Genomic DNA, 22,579 nt, shown 5'->3' with positions numbered 1-22,579 from the left:
CACTTCTTTGACTTCGTTTAAAAATCAAATCAGTTCCTTCCTAGTGGAAAAACAGGCAGATGCACAAACGGTGCAATGCAGAAGCTCATGTGGACATGCAGCTGCTTTCCCTCTGCATCTTCCTGTGCCTGGGGCAGGACAGCAGCGTGCCTCTGCTGGGTGGGTACTGCCCAGGGAATCCCCTTTGCTAGAGCAATCCCGAGAAGATCCACAAAGCCAGTCCTACAGTCCACCTCGCTTCTAGAGAAACACAAACCTGCATCTGAACCTGAGAATGAGGGCAATATTTTCTTTATGAAGTTTATGTTCTTATAGCTCTGATACACAACTGTTCTGCCCAGAGACTCAAAGCCAAGAGCATGACTGCAGAAGATAAGAGTGGGGCACAGAGCTCTGATGTGGGCCTGGAGGAGATGCCCACAGCTTCCTGATGGTGTTTGAAGCCATGTCTGCAAATCTCGCAGAGAAAGGAGATCTTAAAGTCCAGAAGGGTAAGGAGCTGGGGAGGGAATTCTTCAGTTTCACAGGAAAGGTGAACCTTCAGCTCCACTAACCCATGAGCTTGGACACCACAGTAGAGAGGGATATGAAAATACAGACAAATCGATAGGATACTGGAACTTCAAGAGGCCCACAATTAGTGGCACCCAGATGTTCCCATCACCACACAAAAAAGTTATGCTCCAGTGAAACAAAGGATGGCTAAATCTCACTATATTAGCCAAAGTCTGAAAGTTATCTGAGAAACTTCTAAGTCCTGCTGCCTTGAGCACCCACCCACATGATCCATATCATAGTAGCCTTAGGCAAAAAAGGAATAAAAAGCAAACCACTTTAGCCGTATTGTGCCACTTCACATCGTTCACATTCACCTCACTGCAGAGGCACCCACGTGAAAAACATTGCCTGTGGTCCAAGAAGCAGCAGCTCCTGAGTCTAATGCTGTCTTGCTGCTTTGTAGAGTTGATAAATCACATTCCCACCTTACTTTACTTTCCATGTCTGGGTCTGCTTCCTCTGCAAGATGAGGAGGCTTCCTTGGAACCGCTCTGATTTACATGGGTTGAGTACAGGCCTCCTTTTCTTTTGAAAGACAAACCTAAGCTACAATTCCTTGCATTGCTCCTGCCCATGCATCCACTCAGTATGTTAAAATGTTTTCTAGGTGTGAGCAGGGAAGGGAGACTCTAAATCCATTGAGCAATCAGGTCCTGAAAACTTCAGTGGCAGGGCCACGCAGTCACAGTAGCATGAACACATGCACACTCAGCTTTGACAAGTGAGGACTTCCTTGTTTGCCTGGGAAAGAAATTGTCCCCAGTGGTGGTACTGGGCTCAGATTTCTAATTTCTAAACCCACCACGCTTCACACAGCAAAGCAACAGCTAAGTGCAACGCTACCAATTGTGCTGTGCTTCAAGCCAGGAACACACCCACTGGGGTTTACAAATCCCAAAGTCCTTCAACTCAGGATGTGCAAATGGAAGTCAGTGGCAACAGTACGAGGTCTGGGCTGGCAAAGCCAAGAACAGAGCACGTCAGAGTTTCCACATTGTAAGAGCTCAATGCAAACTTCCAGAAAATGCTAACCCACTGATCTGATCTGAGAAACAGGAGCTCTGAGCAACTGTTTCAGTGCTGGAACTGAGAGCTTCGAGACCTGCACATGCCAGCATAACACACCCTTTCCAGTTTCTGCTGGGTACCCAGATTCCCAAACAGCACATGCATGATCACCATTTGGACCTTGTGATTGCACTGACTAAAACAGGGCAAATCAACCAAAAGCGTGATCTGACCTCTTACGTAGCACTTAAAACTGTTTCATGTCAAAGCTCAAGCACTCCAGCTATTATCATCTAGTTCATATATGCAGTAGTGCTCTAGACTTTGAAGAGTATATAACTAATGCTTTTTACAAACAATGCAAGCAAAATGCAAATAATGTTACTTACAAACAACGTAATTATGAAACCATTTGTGCCAACTACTGCCTTACTAATTAGCTGAAGGTACCTGAAGTCCCTGATGACAGGCTGCATGGAGAAAATAACTGACATGAAAGGACAATCCTGACCTACAGAGCTGCTTTTCCCTTCCACTTTTCTTTTGAAGGCATACACACAAAAGGCAAATTTTGTAAGTTACTCCTACTACACACTGATGCAAGTGTGATAAAAACTGAACGCATATGTCTTAATCTACCTCTTAAAAATATTTTCTCTCCCTTCCTCCAGGCCCCAAATTTGTGACAGATTAAGTTCTCCTCTGCAGGAGACATTTAATGCTAAGCAAACTTTAACAGTCAGAACTGCAGAAGACAGCGGCTTTCCCTGGCTTGTCCCATCTCAGACCTGTGAGACATATGAGATGCATTTTTTTTTGTCTGAAATGTAGCTATAAATGTTCAGCTTTTTCTTAGGCAGATTATTCTACATTTCTCCCCCCCTAATATGAAATTTATCTTGCAAAGTCATGGGGAGGCTAAAAATCCCCAGCAGTGTAGCCAGGAAACATACCCCAGCTGCTGTAATCAGTTAAGAATAAAGCCTAGTTTTTCAAGGCAATGCATTTTTTTGTTCTCCAGCCACCATTTATTTCCTTCCTTCTGACATTTGCTTTGCAGCCTTGCAGCTACCTTGAACTTCACATATCTAAAGGCAGCTGCTCAACCACACCCCTAAAAACTGCTTCCAAGTTTCTCTTTGCCACCACTGACATTTCCCTCTACCCCCATATCCCTTTCACACTGGATGGAAACCCACTGTTTCACTTCCACTGCTCCTTTACCTTTGCCTTGGAGATGGAATCACTAAAAACTTAGGTTGGACAGGACCTCTGGATGTCATTGAGTACAAACACCCCACTGCCTCCAACCTGAGCCAATTACAAAGTTTGATCCAACTTCAAAGTTAGAGCAGGTTGCTCAGGGTCACATTAGTTATGTTTTGAGTATCTCCAAGGACTGAGATTCCCCAGTCTCCCTGGGCACCTCTTCCAATGTTTGACCACTCTCCTTGTGAAAATATTTTTCATAACAGCTGTCCAAGGTGTCTCCAAATTACCTTGTGGCAAAAGGAATAAGAGCATCCCTCGGATGTGCCAGTCCATCAGAACTCTCAGAGCACCTTATCTTCACCAGTCTCAATCCTTGCATCTTCCATATCAGACCACTCCTACCCTCTACTGAAAACAAGTGTGTGAACCATTTTCCTTGCCTACCATTCCAACCCCTACCATACCTCTGCAGACTATTCATATTTCACTACATAAAATTCAGACGTTGTACACTTGCCGATGGCTCATCACAGTCTCCCCGTCTCGAATACTTGATAGAAATCACAGAATAACAAAGATTGGAAGAGGCATCTAGAGGTCACCTTGTCCAACCCTCACGCAAACCACTTTTTCAGTCACTTGTCTTCTATCACATTGTCCATGTATATCTTCTTTTCACATAAATATCTCTTTGCCATCAATATGCACAAAGACCTTGTCCACTGAACTGATGTGTTGCTTCCTTTAAAACCTAAGAACCAGTTCTGCAGTACCTCCTACAAAATATTAGCCAATGGCTTGAGGAGCAAATGGTGCTAACTCACACCTACTTTCATATTCATGCACAATGCAATCAAGTAAAAGCAGAAGACATGTTTGAAGATCTCCAGAACCACTGCCAGACAGCCTTTAAAGGAATTAGAAAATGTGGACCAGATTCTCTTCCAAGTCAGTGCATCAATTTCTAGAGGCTGCCCCAGCTGAGATGTCACTAGAAATGTCCCTGAAGCTCTAAGCTGCACCGGTGATGAAGGACCACCACAACCTGGCATCACTCCATTGCGTCCTCTCCCCAGCAACATGGCAGCCCACCCTTTGGCTTGCAGGTATGGAGACTTGGCTCAGCATGCTTGTCTTCCTTCATGGAGTACCCCTTTCCCAAGAGGATTTCTGTGTTCACTGTCTGCAAGCAGTATCCAATTCCTGTAAACCAAAGTGGTGGGGTCTGCTAAGAGAACGTACCTAACAGGTGGTGCCTTCCAGAAAACCCTCTCAGAGTATTATTTCCACACAGTCTGCTCCTCTAGATAGAAGAGAGATAGGGGCAGTTTAATTAGGAGACCGAAGGGGGATGACTTGCTGCAGTACGCCTCGCAGGTGATATGACGGCAGACGAGCTGCATATTTCTTACTCCCCTCCTGCACACCATAGCTACACCTAACCAGCCTTGACAGAGATACAGAGAAAGCATCTGGCATGCAGAAAGAGCCGTAAACAAGACTCACCTTCACAAATCTTGGGACTTGAAGCACAGTGTCTACTCTAGTCTTTAATTGTCTGTGTGTCCCATGTATCTCTTTCTAGCCAAGCTTGTCCTGTAAGAGAAAAATATGCAATTACTGCAGAAGTCAATAAAATGCAATCATGTTAAATACACAATTTATTAAAACACACCATCCTGATGAATATGCTCAGTCTAATTGCCACCTTAATTTAGTGTACATTAGCACTAATGAAGAGCTTTTAATACCCAGTGAGGGATCCAATTCCTCAGAATCTCTTTAACAACCTTTGGGGTGTTTTAAATGCCCACAGACCACATGTAAATTTATAGTCCCATTACACACGCACCTCATACCACAACAGGACTAGATTAATACCAGCTGCACCTTCAATATTTTATAGGAGGTTTAGACAAACTTTAATCTGCTGTGACTTTACAGCCCATTTACTGGGAAAATGGAAAAGACAGAGGAAGGGAGATGGAATGCATCTTTGGGAAGCCAAGCCCAGCCCAGCCATCAGGAGCAACAGCCTGAGACGCTGGGCGCTATCCCTCGTTCTCCCAGCCAGCTCTCACGCCAAGTTGAGCAAACTATTTCCTCTCCTGCCTCATTGTCACTGCCTGGGAAGCATCAACAGAGAGGAAAGGAGAAGCCACCACATGCATGCCCAAAGGCGTTAGATAAACCGGTGCGGGCAGAGGGACCCGGGTGCAGACCGCCACTGCCCTTGAGCTAACAATTTTCTCAGTAAATTTTAATTTCTGCCTGCACAATGCTAATGACAGTCTTTGGCTAGGCAAAGGTGAGGTGAGACTACAGACTAACGTGCAAAGCATGCTTGTTATGTCAACATGTTTGACTGTTGCTTTCTCAGGGCACCCTCTCCCAGGTTGTTTTTCCACCTGTCCGACACAGCCCCAACCCCACACTGCAGGACGTGTGGGAAAGGGCAGCCTTAAACTATTCAAACAGCGTCCCATGCCATAAAGGTCCAATATGCACACAGGGTTGCTTGGCACTGTAACTCACTCACTCATCCTTCACAAATCGTTTTGGAATACTCGCAGCTTTGCTGAAGCCACTGCTTCCCTGGGAGGGATCGGATAAGTCACCTGGGTCTATCCCTGCTCTCTCACTGCCAGCATTTCATTGTGATTTCTGGAGGGGGTGCATTTAACATCTGTTTCCCACAAACATTTGTGAATGCGCCTTTGAAAATTGCCTCCCATTAAGACTTCTGTGAGTAAAAGTCTATCGTTTGTTGTTGGCAGGAAGCGAACAAAGAGTTTCAAGGTGGCTGAAACTATTACAATATAAAACATATAATGAATATTCATAGACTTTTTGTTTTGCATTAATCCCTCACATTTTATGTCCTTCCTCTGTCACTGTGGACCTACATCTCCGAATGATGAGCATGGATGGCTTCCCTTTTGAAATCTGGAGTGCACAAACATCTATAGTCAATCAACCCATCTCTGCTGCAAAGTACTGAAGGCATCTGCTGAGCAGCAGCTGAAGTGCCCCACTTTACAATGCTGTGTACGAAGGCTGCCCCGGATCAGTACAGCTTTACCAGCAGTGTGGAAGTTCAGAGGGTGCTACATGACCGGCTGGGAGATGGCTGCAGCAGGCTCAGGGACCTCTGGAGAGGGGCTTGGAGAGTCTACAGCTAGGACAAGAGACAGTGTCACTGCCCCACAGTAGAGAGCCCCTTTTTGACAGTCAGAGCCCAGTGCCCACCGTTACTGTTTTGTCTTTTTTTTGCGCGTGGGGACACTTCATCCTGTGTTTTGCATGTGCAATTGAGAGACAATTTCTTCAGTTGTCCTGTCCCTATGATGCCACTATCCTGGGATAACTGCTGCCAGGAGAAGATGGCTCTAACTTTAAAGCAGAGATGACACTGTGCTATATAAACCTATCATTAGGAAAATAACCAGAATGATAAGATTCCTGCTCCTACTGTGTGTGCCTATAATTACATCCCTACAAGCCCTCAAAGGTCTGCGTGGGAGAGGAATTTTATTTTTTTTATTCCTCTTAAGTCACAATATTTTAAAGAAATTACAGCACCACAGAGAGGAAGAAGCTTAAATGCTTCAGTAGGTACCAGCAGGTGCTGTGTCAGAAGGGATGAAAGAGTGTGTTTGGTGCCAAACAGCAGCACTACTCCATCTTACTCTATGGCCCTAAAGGGGAGGAAGTCCCTGCCAAACAGACTTTCTTTGGTTAATAGCTACGATTTTGTCATTAGGGAGAATTGCAGAAAGTGCAAAACCACCATGCCTAATTGTGACTCGAGCAAGCTGATGCCTTTAATTACAGTCGCTGGGGAAACACAGTGGAAGCTGGAGTAACGGCCGAGGCCAAGCCTCCTTCCTTGGGGCTGCGCGCCTGCAAGCCACGCTGCCTCGGCCGGCTGAGCAGCTGCGTTTGGCACGTTGTCTGGCCGCCTGGCCATCTCACAGCCGCCGCATCAAGTCTCCTTGCTGAGCATTGGCTTCTCTTCACATTCGCTGCTTTCAGAGCAGCTTTTTGTGAGGAGCAGGCTTTGATGAAGGAAAAGCAACCAAACTCATGACTCCTGCTGGTCTTACGCAGCAAGACAGTTGGAGAGCCAGAGCAAAGATGGAGGGGGCAAAAAGAGGCTGATACAGTCAACGGGTAGCACGTGAAACAAGAAAGGAATGGAGGGTGCAAGATGGAGAAGCAAGGCCTGTCTTTGGGAGAAATCCAGTCTCCTGCACGTTAACTACTGCAGGAAGGCCACCAGATGAATGGCTTACAGGTGTCCTGCTTCACAAGTGCCTCTAGCTACTGCCAGTCCCCTTTGCTCACCACATTTGCAGGGTCTAGAGAAAACAAAACACATGCCAGCCCATATGTTCATCCAAAGAGGAAGCTGAAGACAGAAGTCACATCCTGCTGGATCTCTGCAACAGGTCAGTACTTTTATGGTGAAGGGTGAAGAGAAACATCTCTGTGGAAGCAGGATCAGATTAATATAATTCCCTTCCAATGGCTTCAGAAAAAAGTAAAACATTTGCTGCTCCTGAACTGGAGCTTGGCACAAGCTGTCAGCCCCATGCATTGTCCTGTAACTATTGCTCCTACATAAATAACTAATTGCACTGGAATTCCATAGTGCTTGCATAGCAGAGTCATTGCTGTGACATGACTACATTACTGCATGTATATCCAACTAGATTCCGAAGTGCACTGTGTAACTATAATCAGCCCCTGTGGAGCAGCGATGAGGGGACCTGCACAAGGCCATGCAACTAGATACTAAATTACAGTCAATCTACCTCCTCTTTAGTTGCATTAAAATGCTAATGTCACTGTAATATGGGCCCATTATACCAGCGATGACTGCCTTGCCTTGCAACACTGGAGTGAATGAGGTGGTTGCACTGCCTGAGAGCATTTAATTCCTCACTACAGTTGAGCGAGCAAAGCCCTTAGGGGCATCTTATACCTTAAAGCAATAACCTGATTGGCTTTTATAACACTAAAATCATATGAGGCTTGGGAAGGTGTTTAAATGAATCTGAGTTGCTGCTAAAACTACCCTAAGTTTCCCACCCAAGCAGAGCATTCGGGACAACTGGGCCACATCCCTTCCTGACTCTTGTCTATCTGCTTTTAACAGACACATTTCTGCCACCAAAAGGCTGTGCATAAGAGCACATCAGTCACACACAGGAGGAAAAAGACGGCTGGACTGAATCTCTTAAAGCTTCATATAAATAACACCAGCTTTGCAACAAAACCAGTAATACAACACTTACCATCTATGTTTTGTATTTGCAACCTTGCACAATGTGTGCATAGAATACGTAAGATCATATGGAGGTAAAATCTCCCACATGTACAGACATTCAAAATGGAAATTCAGAAGTCCTAGAGCAGAACTTATTCTCCCAAATGTTGTAACATTTGGAAAAGTGCTAGGGTATGTGTCTGAAGTGCCAGTATAGCATCAGGACACTAACCACTCCATTTCAACTAGTGCAAATGTGCATACAGCACTGTTCGAAACACGAACTGCTCACTTTGGCCCCTTCCCAAGCAAAGTTCAATAGGTAATCATGTCTGGCTCTTTCATACAGCTTTTCACAGACAGACATCAGCCATCTCAGAAAAGAAGATGCTGCATACAGAACCAACACATCTGAGAGCCTGCAACTCTTTTAAGTTCTGTTCCTTAAAAAAAAAGTCCTCAGCTCACAGGTGTATTTTCCCTTATATTAACCGCAGTACAATGAAACCATATGGTACTGATTGTCTGTCTTTCTAAACAGATGACCCAAAGATTATATGCACTGATACTATAACAATATTAATTCTGTTTAGCAGATAAGAAAACCAAAGCTAAAAGGGGAATGGCTGTGCTAGATCTCCTGACCCACAGTACAGCCCTCCGTTCACCAGTCCATACTGAGACCAGACCCAAACCCATGAAAAAGTTGACCACTTCTGGCTGACAAGTTACAGTCTTTGACAGGCATCTTCTGTTCCAGAAAGAAGTCTATTTAGCATACCAAAAGGGAGGCAGCTAACTTTGGCCTCCTATGTCTGAAAATATTTCCCTTTAGGATGGAATAAATGTCACCCTCCCGAGTGGATCATGGAGTTGCATCACAAGCCAAGTAACATTATCCACTGTCATGTCAGATACTGTCAAGTGTTGAAACACTCCATACGCTTGCACGGCATTCCAGACGCTTAGGGCATTTAACATGAAGTGTAAATGCCTGCCACTTTTTCCCTGAGCCTGACACATCTCACCTTTACAACAACTGACTCCTCGGTGCTCTTTTCTATTCTTTTTTCCTATAGCATTGCTTTGTTGGCAGCAAATGCCTCAGCAGTTTGTGGCATTCATGATTGTTTTGAAAGATGCAGGAATACATCTCAGAAACACTGGGCAGTTGCTGTGGCAACCTTGTCCTCCCCAGACCATGATTTCCAATATTTTAAAAAGTTTCCTGATACTTTGCCGGCTTCAGGGAAACAACGCAGAGGAAGAAAATGATTGATTTTAAAGTAAGGAAGCAATCAAAATAGATTACTACGAGCCACAGGGCCTTGTCCTATCAAAAAGATGATGATGATGATCTCTCCTTAGCAAGGAAAAGCAGCCCCAGACCGGCTGGGCAGAGGCACAGGCAAGGGCCCACGGGCAAGGGAATTTGAAACTCCTGCTTTTATCATCTGTTTTAATGCAGAATGGAGCTCCAGATCAGTAGGTTAACTTCTTTTTTTTGTTGTTCTCAGTGCTTTTTCATAAAGCGGAGGTGGGGAAAAAGAAACCCACCCTTTAACATCATTTAATTGGGGGACTAATAATCTTAATTGCTTTTAAGAAAGAAATCCCAAACAGAACTTCGAATGCATTAACTATTTTACAAAAAAATGAAAAATAAACTCTCTTTCTTTCAGGTAACTGCCTACACACGTGCAAAAACTAAACAGTCCGTTTAATCAGGTTTAGTCAGTCTAGAAAAGCAAGGGTTAGGAAAAACATCCTGTAAGAAAAGCAGATCTTAAATAAGGGATGTCAGTAATACTAAATAAACCAGAAAATAATATTGCTGGAAATCTGAGAAGTGGCATTATTTATCTGATTCTGGTCATCTTTTAAATGTTTTTAACACGAAGAATAATAATGCATCCCAAAGTGCCATGGATTCTAAACACAATAGGAAATTCTTTATCCCACAGAGCTCACAATTCAGAGTGATTTATTTATTTATGAAATAAATACATTTCACAAGCTATAGGTGTGATACGTGCAGGAAAACTTGATTGCAGCAAAGGTCAGGAGAAATGACCTAGAGAAGAGAGGCAGACATGAAGTCTAAGTTACCCTGCTTATAGCCAAACTGATACATATCTCATATATATTCCATGTGCAAATCTAAACTGAGTTTCACTGTAATCAGCACCCTTAACTTACTCTAAGACATAAAACTGCAGTTAATGTTGTTTGAAAGGTAAATATGACTGATCTCAACCACACCTGTCCCAATTAAGGTATGAACACCCAACCGTCCAATGTCTTTTGCTACAGATACTTCTTATTTCTGATTGAGAAAGAGTAAGACGGAGCAGAGAGAAAACCAGGGCCACGGCCCACAAGAGAGCTTCAGATATTCTGCAGGAAAATAAATGAGAGTTAATAAATCCCATAACCTTGGCATACGTGTTTCTAAATGTTCTCTCTTCCTTCAAAAGATGTATAATCTAAGCGCTCCAGCAACGATCAGGTTCCAGGCAGACAAAAGACCCTCAGCACAATTCATACATAGATGACAGGAGTAGAGGGACTAAGTGAGATATGAGCCAAGACTCACAGGCTGGCTCCCAGCTGCTTTTGCTTTCTCAATGGATAACAGATATTGCATCAAGACACACAATGTCATGCTAGTGAATTTGCTGCTCTCTTAACACCTCATTTTTCTCTCCATCTGAACTTATTTTGAAAGCATGCAGTTCACTGTCCCCCTTCTCCTTTCTCTTTTGTCCTTACTCATGGCAAGGGAAACATGAAAGACAGCATGGCTGGGTATTGTTAATGCATCTGAAAGTGCAGACATTAAAAAGGGGGTTATTCTGGAACACGCCATGGTTTTCCTTGCTATTCACACAGGCAGCTAATGATCACCCTAATAGCTTCTCTCTCTGAAGTCGTAATAAGCTTACAAATGAACCCATTCAGCACATATTAAAAAGCAAGGGATGCTCCTTTTATTATAGCCTTTATGGAAATCTCAGAGTATTTGTTTTGTTGCTGCACAGCCGCAATTAGGACATGCTGCTGGGAGCCGACTCAGCTACCGGAGCGGTGGGGTTTGGAGACACCTCCCAGTGCCATAGCAACACATCCCTGCGACTGATGCTCCCAGCATCAGTCACAGGGAGCCTGGCCGCCGCTGAGGCCAGGCGAGCACGCTTCGGCACTTACAGGAATTAAGAAATAAAAGGTGCCTAATTAAACTTCCTCCACTGATGCCTCGACCGTGTTTATGAAGCGACACAGCCAGCCCCGCACTGCAGCTCTCGTGAGCGAGAGGAGAGCGCGGTGCCTGTGCCGGGCGGCCGCCCTGCCGCGGTCCTGCCCAGAGCACGGCATGGGGTCACGCAGCCCCCAGGCATCTCCCCACGCCCCGCTCAGGGGGCTCTCGGGGTTGGAGGCATCTGCTTCCCACTGCAGGAAAACTAGGCAATCAGGTGTACGTACCTTGCAGAGTCTTGGGGAGGCCAAAGCTTTAATTTTCTGAGGTGAGAATATGGGGGAACTCATTTCCATCGCCACCTGTAACACTTCCCCCACAACAACCGCATCCTTCCACATGCGGGGAGGGGAACTGAGTAACCTTACGGAAATGTCCTTACTACTTAACTGCTCAGAGGCTGATCCAAATTCCACTTATATTGCTGACTGACTTAAAACTTCTTCAGAGGAGAAAGAAAAAAAAAAAAGAATTTGTAAGGATGTAAAACCCTAGCAAAACTGGGGATCTAGTCTTCATTAAGGTTTGAGTCTGGGTCAAATATTTCCTGTTAGCTAAAAGTTAAAAGGGCGTACCTTTTTTTCCCTTAATGAAGATAACATTGTGAACAATATATACACTTTCCCAACATATCCTTATTCCCTAAGCTTAGTGCATCCGCAGCGGTCTTAAGCGGAGAGACTTGGGGAACAATTCGTTTTTGCACACAAAGACAGCAGCTTACGTGCTGATGACATGGATGCACAGGCTTTCAGGTAGCCTCAGTGGGGTAAATTTCACCCACAAAAAGCATAATGTCTCCTCTTAGAAAGCTAGCCCTCTAAAAAAACCGCTTCTGCTTTGCTTGAAAGACAAGACCTTTGTATGGAACAGATATTTTCTACATCTCCAGGAGACTGGCTGGGGTTAAAGCAGGTCAAACCATGTAAAACAGATAGCTTTGTGTTGATACTACCCATGGTGCCTATTAGGAAAGCCGTAATTGTAAGAAACCATTTCTCAGCAAGGATATTTAATACAGTGCCAAAGAGCCTCCCCAGGCAGGCTTTGTTTCAAGGTTTGTGAGCTTTGGGGGAAAAGGATTGTATCTCTTGTTGTGAAGTGGTTCAGGGCCAGCATGTTTTTAGCTCTATTGTAATCTAAATAACACATAACGGCAGCAGTGGAAACTTCACTACCAGCATTACTTGCAGGCAGACTGGGAATAGCCTGGGGCAAAACCTGAAGCACCATCAATCATACATATACGTAAGAAGTGGCATGCACTGGCAGGGTATCATAAGGACTTTTTCAAAACTGAAACAGCAAATTTAACCATGGAAATACTCTGGATGGTGATGAATTTTCTTTTACTCAGTCTTCACTGGTATTATACCTGCTAGAAGTCAGGAGTCAGAAACTGATGACATAAAACAACTTCTAATTCAAATCAGGGGGGCTGAATAATTCCAAATGTACCAGTGAATGATGAAGGCATGATCTGAAGCACCAACCATAAGGCAGCTCACATGGCCTGAAAACGGTACAAAAAACAATTCGTAGCTGGGCTGCTGAGCGCCTTGCTCTTCGCACCCAAAAGGAGCAACAACACAGTCTGACCTGACCTAGCGAGTCCTATTTTTGCAAAGACTGGGGAGGCTTTTTAGGGAGGACAACAAACAGAACATATTGATGTACAATTAATATGTTACACTAAATCAATATGTAACTAAATCAATGTTACTAAACAATTAATAAGGGGCAGGACTAACCTCCATGTCACACCAGTTTTCCGTGGCTAAAGTTCACTGTACCCCCACCTTTGCTATGTCTCTTTTCTTGACCAGCATGCAATTTGAAAGCAATGCTGCCTTTCAGCTAAAAAAACACCATATTTTTTGAAGTATCAAAAGCAGGTTTGCAGGGCAAACAGCCAAAGCAGCCCAGGTTTAGGCTAAGACACACAGGGAACAACAGGATGTTCAAGCCGTTCCCAGCATGAAAAGACAGCCCTTTTGGGGCATTCTCCCAGTTAGGCTACAGAGTTGCTCTGAGCTCTGCTTCAAGGACAAGAAAAGTTCTCTCGAGTGACGCAGCATTTAACAGCCTCTTCTCCCATCACTGCTGTCAGCATGGGGAGAAGACTCTTTCTGAAAATACGGTGGGTCTTGCTGTGCAAACACATTTGACGATAAATTATATGACAAATTTCAAAACAAGATTTGTGGTCACTATTCTGCATGTCTGCATGATACACAAACCACCTTGCATCAGAACATTAATACCACTTAAGCCTTAGATTGCTTTCCACATTACAGTCTGAAATCCCTTGATGAAGCTCAGTGTCCTTTATAAAGCTGACGTGGCTTTGCTCCAGGATACCCAGCAAGCGTCCTGGGCAGCTTCTGTGGTCCACTGTCTATTGCTCAGACCACGTTATAGCTCCGGTTCTCCTAACATCTCTCACAGAAACTTACAGGCTCTGGCAAGTCATTTCAAGTTGGTGTCCGTCGTCTGCCCTCCCCCCCCCATATTTAATATAATTAACAACAACACTTATGTGCCACCCATGGAGTCTGAGAGATTTCATTCAGTATCCTATAAGAGTGCCAGGCTGCCTGTACTGAAAGCAGTAAAGAAGTGCCTAGAAAGACAGAATTCAAAATACAGTCATTTTTAGATCAAAACAAGCATTTTGAGTGACTGCCAGTATATTTAAAAATGTTCAGGTACAAAAAGCCAGATGGGGTCCTTCACATGAACTGCACAGCTCTGAGCTCATGGCAACTGGATGGAAAAAGATCAGATGGCTTGTACTCCACCTTTGCCACGTTCCCCACAATGATGTGCCCAAAACCGTGAAAAGTATCCATCTAGAGCTGATCTCTCAAAAAATGCGCTCCGGCAGCCCTCACACAGACACCCCCTGCAAGATTCTTCTGCAGGTTCACACTGTCACCTCTTCATTAGGAGAATCACAAGTCAACGATCTATTGATAGGAAGAGAGACACAGCAAACAATTTCATCTTGAAAGCAGACACCGTCCACGACACAGTTGAGGCTCCTCATTGACCGATGCTGCCAGTGCCCCAGGACTCCCAGACAACACAGAGGTTGCACTATGGGCGTTTGTGTGTTGGAGGGAAAGGGCATTCTCCTTAGGAGCTGAGAGCTATTGCCAACCCAATGTATTTTGAAGCTTCACCTTCTGTTTGGAGCTACTTCATCTTACTCTTGCATCAGCTCTGTTCCCAGCACCTAGCCTGTGGCTAAGGAAAGGTCCAGCACAGGATTTTCAAAGGTGAAGGGCAAAAGCAACCTGGTGATTGCTGAAAGACCTGAAAACACACCTTGCCCTCACTCATGGCTTGAGTCTTCCTCTTCCCTTTAGCCTCAGTGCACACTGGAGGGACATATGAGCTTCTCAGTGACATCAAGGGGAGATGGCTGTTGGTTGCTTCACGTAACCCTTGCGGGAGGGCCACGTGTACACCAGATGTCATGGACCTGTTACACTTCATCCCATGCCAGCAGCAAGGGTGAGCACCACAGCAGCCCACATACCACCCTGCCCACTCTTCCCATAGACAACAGTGTGAACTAGCTCTTCCATGAGGTCAGTAGAGGCATGAGAGTCTTCAGGGCATTTGGGATCAAGGATCAGTATCCTGGCTGCCCTGGCTGCTAATAAAGTCTGGGGGGTGGATGTGGGGATGCTTTTAGAAAATGCAGAGTTTACAGCAGCTCCCTCAGAAGCAGCTCAGGAACAAAAGTTTTCCAGTCAGCACAGACTTGATCAGGAGTTTGAGGCAGGCACTTCCAATTATCTGATACTTAAAATGGAAAAGCTACAGCACAAAACTTCCCCCGATAAGGGACTGCCTATTTGCAGCCCTTGGAAAACAGATTTGTTCTTACAGTTTTTGGATGAAGCATATTAATCTGGACACAGTGCCCTCATGTAAATTGGCCTTCCAATATTTCTCTTTCTATTTATTTATTGACACCAGCCTCCTTCCGCTCAGGGCCCATATTAAACCCCATCATTTCAAGCTGTGCACCCCGGTGCCCTAGAGGTGAGTATAGCTTGACTCTGATGAGATGGAAGACATGGCACAGGAGATGCACAGAGGAATATGAGAGGCAGGAGATGTGCTTAGGGATCTGTCATTTCGATAGGCTGTACTCCTTTTCTGAGCCTGCACACTCCCTATGGGCCAAGCAGAAAGCAGGTAAAACCCTGAAGAATATCCTTGACTCAGTTTGTCCTTTGCCAGTTTTGCTATTTAAATGCTGCTACTCAGTGGAGCTGGACACACCTAATCAGCAGATCCAAGCTTCCCACTTTCAGCCCCTTGAGCTCCAGAAGGGTGAGCACACCGAGACGTGCAAGCTTTCCCCAGAGTTTTGCAGCTGGTGAAACGAGCATGGGCTCACCTTGCCCTGACTGACTGAACTACCACCACCCCCAAACACGGGCTTGCTGGTATTTCTCTTCCTCATCAATTCCACTGCTTCAAATTTTGATTGAGAGGCTGTATTTTATCTTTTATTTCCTAACTTCCCCTCTTCTGCAATGCGCTATCTTGATGCTGTTATCTGCACCATATATTGTACACCACATTCACCTTTTTTGTCATGTGATTTTTGCATATGACTTGTCATTTAGCGAATCTGATTTTGCTCAGAAGCATCCAAACAAATCTGACTCAAAAAGAATGAATGAAAGAATAAAAGTGAATGCCAAGCAAGCCCCCATTTAAGCATTTTACATATCCTGTATGAAATACCAGCTCCTGAAATTCATTTTTTGGTGAGATGACATCTTCTCATATAACACATTATCTTTCCATTATCCCAGGGCAAAACCACTCAGGTTTCTCAGCTAATACTTATCTGCTGCTTCCCCTGCTATCCTGGGAAGATTACAAATGAATTAGGTGACTCCAAAGCATTTTGGGGTAATAACCAGGATATCCTTCTGGTAAAGAAGGCATGTCAGAGGTGACCAGATAACTACAGAATCTATCAGTACCGACTGGGGGGATTCATTTTTGTAAATCAATGTAATACTGCTAAGCCTATGCCAAACACCCAGAATAATGACTTTCTCGCTACTTAAATCTTTACTATTGGCTCAGTGATTCTGAAATTGGTCCCTTCAACTGGACTATTGTTTGGTCTAGAGATTAAAAAAAAAATCCATCTTAGGACAGGATTTTTTTTAATGTTAGATCTCATTCAGCCATTTAACAGGAAAAAATGACTACACTGGTGGATATGGTATCAGGAATTAACCTACAAAACAAACTGATTTTAATTAAGGCATCGATGTGCAAGGGTTTGGCTGAAGACTTTAAATGTATCATACTTGAAGCAGATATTCATATGAGTCATAGGCAAGACAGGGAGGAATTTACTTCACACTTGCTCTGTTTATTTCAAGGACAGAAAATGCAGGATTTAGTTCATGAAGGCAGTTTTAAGTTACCACCTGCGGTTATTACCTTAGCTTTGTTTGGAGACCTCCATTTTACAGCCTAGCTGTAGTGGCTTATAAAAAAACAAGGGAATTCGCCTGGGGCAAAGGGTGCTTAACCTCGGTGGGTTTGACAATATCTTCGCTCAGATTGTGTTTCATTTCCCAACCACACAACCAGACCACGGCCTCATCAGAGAGGCAGCTTCTGCTCCAAGCAAGGCCACATTTTTCTAGCTGAAATAAAAAATGTCATGACTATGTTCCTTTTACAGCATCAGTTTCTTTCCTACTGTAGCTGAAGGCTTAGTGAGCAATTTAATAGAAACTTTATAATGCAGGGGCTTTCTCCTTTTTAAAGATGATGTATCTATCCTTTTTGTTAACAGATCTAAATGTAGATACACCTGAAAAATTTCTTCTTTCCCATAAACTGGAGTAAGCCATATTGCAGTAGGGGATTTTGCCACTTTAACTATGCAGGTAAGAGCTAAACTAGCAACCCTGCATAGCACAGAACAAAGTTTCTTAGCATTTGTCCACTTTAAACAATGTCCAGCAAGAGTTCTCAAACCAATACAGCTTACTCCAAATCCCAGAGCAAAATACCATCAAAAGCCTTTTTGTCCCACCAGTTTAAATACAGGCACTTTAAGCTTTACATGGCCATTAAAAAATACACACCCATGAACAAAACCAACCAACCAAACAAACCCAAAAATAAAAAAAAGAAAAAAGAAAAAAGATCCACGTAGATCTGACCTGTGAAAGCATTACTTTACCTATTAAATCAATAAAGTAGTATTAATTACAAAGCTGAACAGATTCTGCGACCAGCACAAAATAAAACAGGCGCTTGTGATGACACAAGTGGAAAAACAGATAGAAACATGAAGAGAATAAACTAACAAATGGCTAAATCAAAATCTACCAGCCTTCCCCTCGCTCATCCTCCAGGTAAACGTGAGCAGAGACCGACTTCCCACCCAGCCCTAGAGGCCAAGTGCTTTGTCCCATCCCCAGAGTCCCCTCGCCAGCCTGCTGCTCTGCACCTGTGAACGTTAGGCACCTCGGCCAGCAATGGGCTGTTGGGCAGTTTCTGCAAACGGGTGCATGCAAGACCTGAGCCTAGCACAGATGCTCTTACGCTTGGAATTGCTTCAGGAAAAAGGAGAAAGCCACCCCGGCTGGAAAGCTGGGGTAACGCTGCTCCCGCGGCTCCAGCCAACAAGCACCCGGGAGCTACAGGTTGAAAGTCGTAAGGATGCAACTAAGCAGCATTCAAAGGGGCCCCGCACTGTACTTGCATAGTAATAAGAGATGATCAGATGAACTATGTAACAAATCATCTGGGGAAGAAAATGCACTTTTTGCCCAATACACCATCCAAGTTCATCACATATGTCCGTGGCAAAGGAAATGGACCACAAGGAAGCCCGCCCTGCCCTGCGGAGTGTGTGACACCACCTAAGGCAGGCTCAGGGCTCTCAGGGAGGGTTACAAGTTTCCAAGTCAGTCCTGAAAAGATGCTTTCCACAAAGACACCGACTTACTGGGCAGAGGTTTGCGACAGGGATGTGCTATCATACACAACAGCAGGATAACAAGACAACCTGTAAGTTTTGCAGTCTCAATTCTCCAGTGGTGCTGGTTTTCAGAATACTGAAGATAGCTAATGACGGCGAGCAATAGGAAGGTCTTTTTTTGTCTTTACAGCTTCAAACAATAGCACAGTGATAGGAACTTTACAGACCTAGGATATTGCATGACCTACTCAAGAGCTTAGGCCCTGAGCTCTTTATCACAAGGTCTCTGTTCAGAACAAAGCCAAGTCCTTCCAGCTCCTCTTAAGTGACTCTACTTGCATTCATTAAAAGGACAGTAAAAGGGACAGCAAATGGTTTGCTAATAAAGTCTGATTCTGAGGTGCACTATGAATAGAGGAGAGGTAGCATAATTACATTAGTAAAGGTAACTGGGGTCACTGCCACATTGTTGTTTGCTCTTTAAGCAAAAATAGTGTACGGTGGCCATAATTGGGGGGGGGAGAAAAAGAAAAAAAGGCAGGAGAAACTGCTTTTGCATAAGTCTGACTGCATGATTATAGGATGTTGGAGATGTCTAAGAGGGAGCTACTGAATATTTAACCTTAGAAATGGAAGCTTGGTTGTCTCTTGTCCTGTTAACATCCACACATCTCTTCCATTAACTCTAATTAGGGCTAACAGGGTGTTCACATAAGTATCTCCATAATTAATGTTAATAGTAGTTACGGGCAAACGTTGACAGAAGATGAAATGCCAAGTTTCTTCTCCAGGGTTAAACACTCAGAAGCCTGTCTGTCTCTCATTTCCATTTCCTCCCGTAACGGCTCTCTAATCAGTCGCACGTATCCCAGACAGACTTACGCACTAAGTCTTCCAACGAGAGACACACGCAGCCATAAGTAACAGCACATGCTGTTATTTATACAGAATACAAACACAGACACACAATACCTGACATATATTACACTGGTTCATTTCTGTATGCTCACTGCTGTACAGATACCGCAACAACTTATAAACAGCGCAGACTGACACATCCCTTTTTCCTTCAATATGCTCAGGCTTCACAGAGGAACATATTTTTTCTATTATATATTAAGATAAGTCATTTTCAATTAACAAACCAAAGAGCAAACAAGATTATAGCAACAACCTCAATTACCCTTATTAATGCCATTATGCCACCCCTAGTTAATAGACTATACTATATTCCCAAATCAGACGTTATTAACAAACCATTAAATTTGTAAATGAGAACAGCAAAATTATCTGCCATAATCAGAACAGTAATAATAATGCACCTTCTATTCTGCTTCTGGCTCAAGCCCTGAGCTCTGCAGCAGTAGTTCATTTAAAAGCATTAACAGACTGCTTCCAGCCAGGGGTCATTTGCTAGCACAAAGTCTCGCTTTCTGCTCTCTTATCCCATCGTAAGCAGAGAGTTGCCATCAAACTTCTGCAATTCTGGAGCTGAGTAGATTTATAAACTGCCTTTAGTTGGGAAAGTATTTATAAAGCCTCAGGGAACCAGAGAAGTACTCTGCTGTTTCCCTCATGAGTTGCAGATATTATTGGTAGAAACCGTATGATGCTGAAGCCTTTCAGCAATGCTGAAGCCTTGCCAGGGACTTCACAAAGGGGCAAAAAGCAGCATAAGAGGGGTGATGGGGAGAGGCCATGCAGACAGCTGGACAGGGAGGAAGGAGCAGGACAAAGTCCCGCTGGTGCTGGCCATTGGAGCCAAACGAGGAGCTGTGCTCGTGGAAAATCTGACTCACACATCTAAACCCTCCCTGCGCCCTAGTGCTAGCAGTCGCTGGTCCTTGTACGCTTCAGGGCAGCTCCAGTCACAAAACGCATCCGGGCATGAGTCCCACTGAAATTAATAGGTGCTTTCTCTAAAGCATGAGAAAAAAACCCCTCAATTTGTGTATTTGTCAACTCATTTATACTGGTCCCATGTTACATTAAAGAAGAGACATCTCCCAGGACTCATCTGAAATCAGAACTGGACGTGTTTTGGCTTTGCTATGTGAAAAGAAACTTTTTTTTACTTGCTTTGTTTTCTGCCTTGGGGAATTAGTGTCTCAGGCAGGATGCTGAAGACTCAGTGGGATTTCTTTTTCATCATGTTGAGGGTGGGGTTTTTTATCAGGCACGCAGGCTTATTAATGCAGCTCCACTCAGAATAAGATTTTCAATAAACCATTCTGCCCACCCATTTTTCCTCATAAGTTTATGAGGTTAGTGAGAAGGTTACTGTTCAGGAAAGCAAGGCATAGGAAGCACAGAAGGCACAGATCTGAAGCGTGCCGGCTGTCTGCAAAGGGGACAGAGGCAGCTATCCTTCTAATGCACAACCCCCTTTGCCATTCCCTTCTCAGCCCCGTTTATCAAAGGTGAGGATCACACTCAGCTCCAGGATGGGCCCTGCTCTGGGCACCCTCGCGTTGCTTTTTTTGCAGCACTCAGTCCCCACACCACCTCCCTCCACTTCGGGTTTCACACTCCACCCAGCCTCTTCTGAAGATACATCTATGTCTTGCATTGAAGCACCCACCTCGCTGCTGAATCCTGAGACCCCACAACTTCATGAAAGATGGAAGTGTCTATAGGGGGAAAACCCTCCCCTTTTCTTGGTCAGGTTTGATTAACCAGAGGTACTTTTCTGTGTCCACACAGCTCTTCTCGGAAAACGAAAATAGAATATTCTTTCCCAGAGCTATAGGACCAGCAAAAATGTTAGCTATAGTCAATCTGACTAAATACAGAACATGTCTTCCCAAATACTGGGCTGCTTTTTGAATATATTTTGAATATTCATGATATACTATTTTTTACAGTCATCTGAAGCAGTGGAAATATATTTAAGAGCAGCAGAACCAAGAATGATCAGAACTCTGTATTACCCGTTACAACACTGGTCCCCTCTCCACCCTGCTCATACTCTTGGCATTTAAAAATGCACAATGAAAAAGAAAATATAGTTAGTAAAAGTAACACTTGTAAAATTACATTTTAAAATCAGAGTGTTGTAAAGTAGCAGCTACAAAATGAGGTGAAACACTAAGCAACAAGTTGCCTAGACATTTTTATAGGAATTGGAATGAATGTCCAGTAAGTGTTCGAGGAAATTCTGAGTTGACTGAAACTTCTGGCTAGTCTATATTTTAACTGTATGGCTGGTGCTGCTTCAGCAGCTTGCCAGCAGGCAAGGATATTAAAATAGAGAGCAGGAGGGGATCAGCCAAGAACAGTGAACAGACCGTTTATAGGAGAATAGTTAATCTTTTCTTCATTATTAGTCAACCTAGCAAGAAGGTTCTCTGGTTATGCTGGATATCCAGTTAATTTTACCCAGGGCTGTTCAAAACACAAATCTATAGTAGCAATATAGGTGGCACAAAGAGATGGATCTTATTGAAGCAATTTGCATGCACTAGCTTTTTTTCTTTTTCCTCAGCACAAATAGAAACTATAGAAAAAGGTTTGAACTACAAATTTTTTGTAAGACAGCTTCGCCGGAAGCTGAAAACATGAGCTCTCAGATGTATTTTGTAACTTCTTGAAATCTCTTTGTCTTTTTGTAGTTCTACTGCCCAACTCACCGTCATAGCTTTTTTTTTCCTATTTAGCTAAAAAGAGACTGTCTTCCAGTAAAAACTGTGTGCAAGCAGGATTTTGCACAGTGAAATCTTATACTTATCCAGGGCTGTTGATAAATGAACTACTGATACATGAACAGCTGCTTAGTTTCTGATACTATAGAAAATAGAACTCTAACCTTCTGCAAATGCAAATGTCTGGACAGCATTTCTAGCGGCATTGAGTTTGGGGGGGATTGCTCAACTATTTCCTATCATTCTGCATGATGGAATATCATGGACCTCCTGAGAGTTTGTTGCATCTTCCAGATGAGCCTGAATCTGTCAGCTGAGAATTTCTTTCAGTTTGGGGAGAGAGAATTGTTGCTTCATTTTGTTTTAAGACTCAAAAACAGGCATTTTGTGATATTTCTGTGAATCCAGGATGGAACTTTTAATCAAACCAAGAGAGAAAGTTTTAACTAGCCAAAGGTGTGGTCGATGGGGCATTAACCTGCGACACAGAAGATTCAGGCTGACATTCGTGGTCTTCCCAGTTCTCACCAGGGAACGTGGTGCTAATTGCTAGGCTATTGACCTAAAAAATTCACCAGGCCAAACCAAGGTGGTTCTTGGAGAAGGCATCTAGTAGTGATAGAGATCTACATCTTTTTTGATTTGTT

At 43.8% G+C, this 22,579-nt stretch overlaps 1 protein-coding gene across 13 annotated transcripts in view; it reads right to left on the bottom strand.

Annotated features, from left to right (window-relative positions):
- The window catches only part of TSPAN18 (tetraspanin 18), a 169,991-nt gene that overhangs the window by 23,421 nt on the left and 123,991 nt on the right, over positions 1–22,579 (bottom strand). For all 13 annotated transcript variants that reach the window (XM_072864996.1, XM_072865001.1, XM_072864989.1 and 10 more), the window contains one exon: positions 4,285–4,374. The gene's annotated coding sequence lies outside the window, so the exon portion shown is untranslated. The remainder of the gene's footprint in view (positions 1–4,284; positions 4,375–22,579) is intronic.

This window comes from Ciconia boyciana, chromosome 6 (genome assembly GCF_034638445.1).
Source record: "Ciconia boyciana chromosome 6, ASM3463844v1, whole genome shotgun sequence".
NCBI lineage: Eukaryota > Metazoa > Chordata > Aves > Ciconiiformes > Ciconiidae > Ciconia > Ciconia boyciana.
Note: the sequence above shows the minus strand (reverse complement) of the source record. Positions and strands in the feature narration are given on the sequence as shown.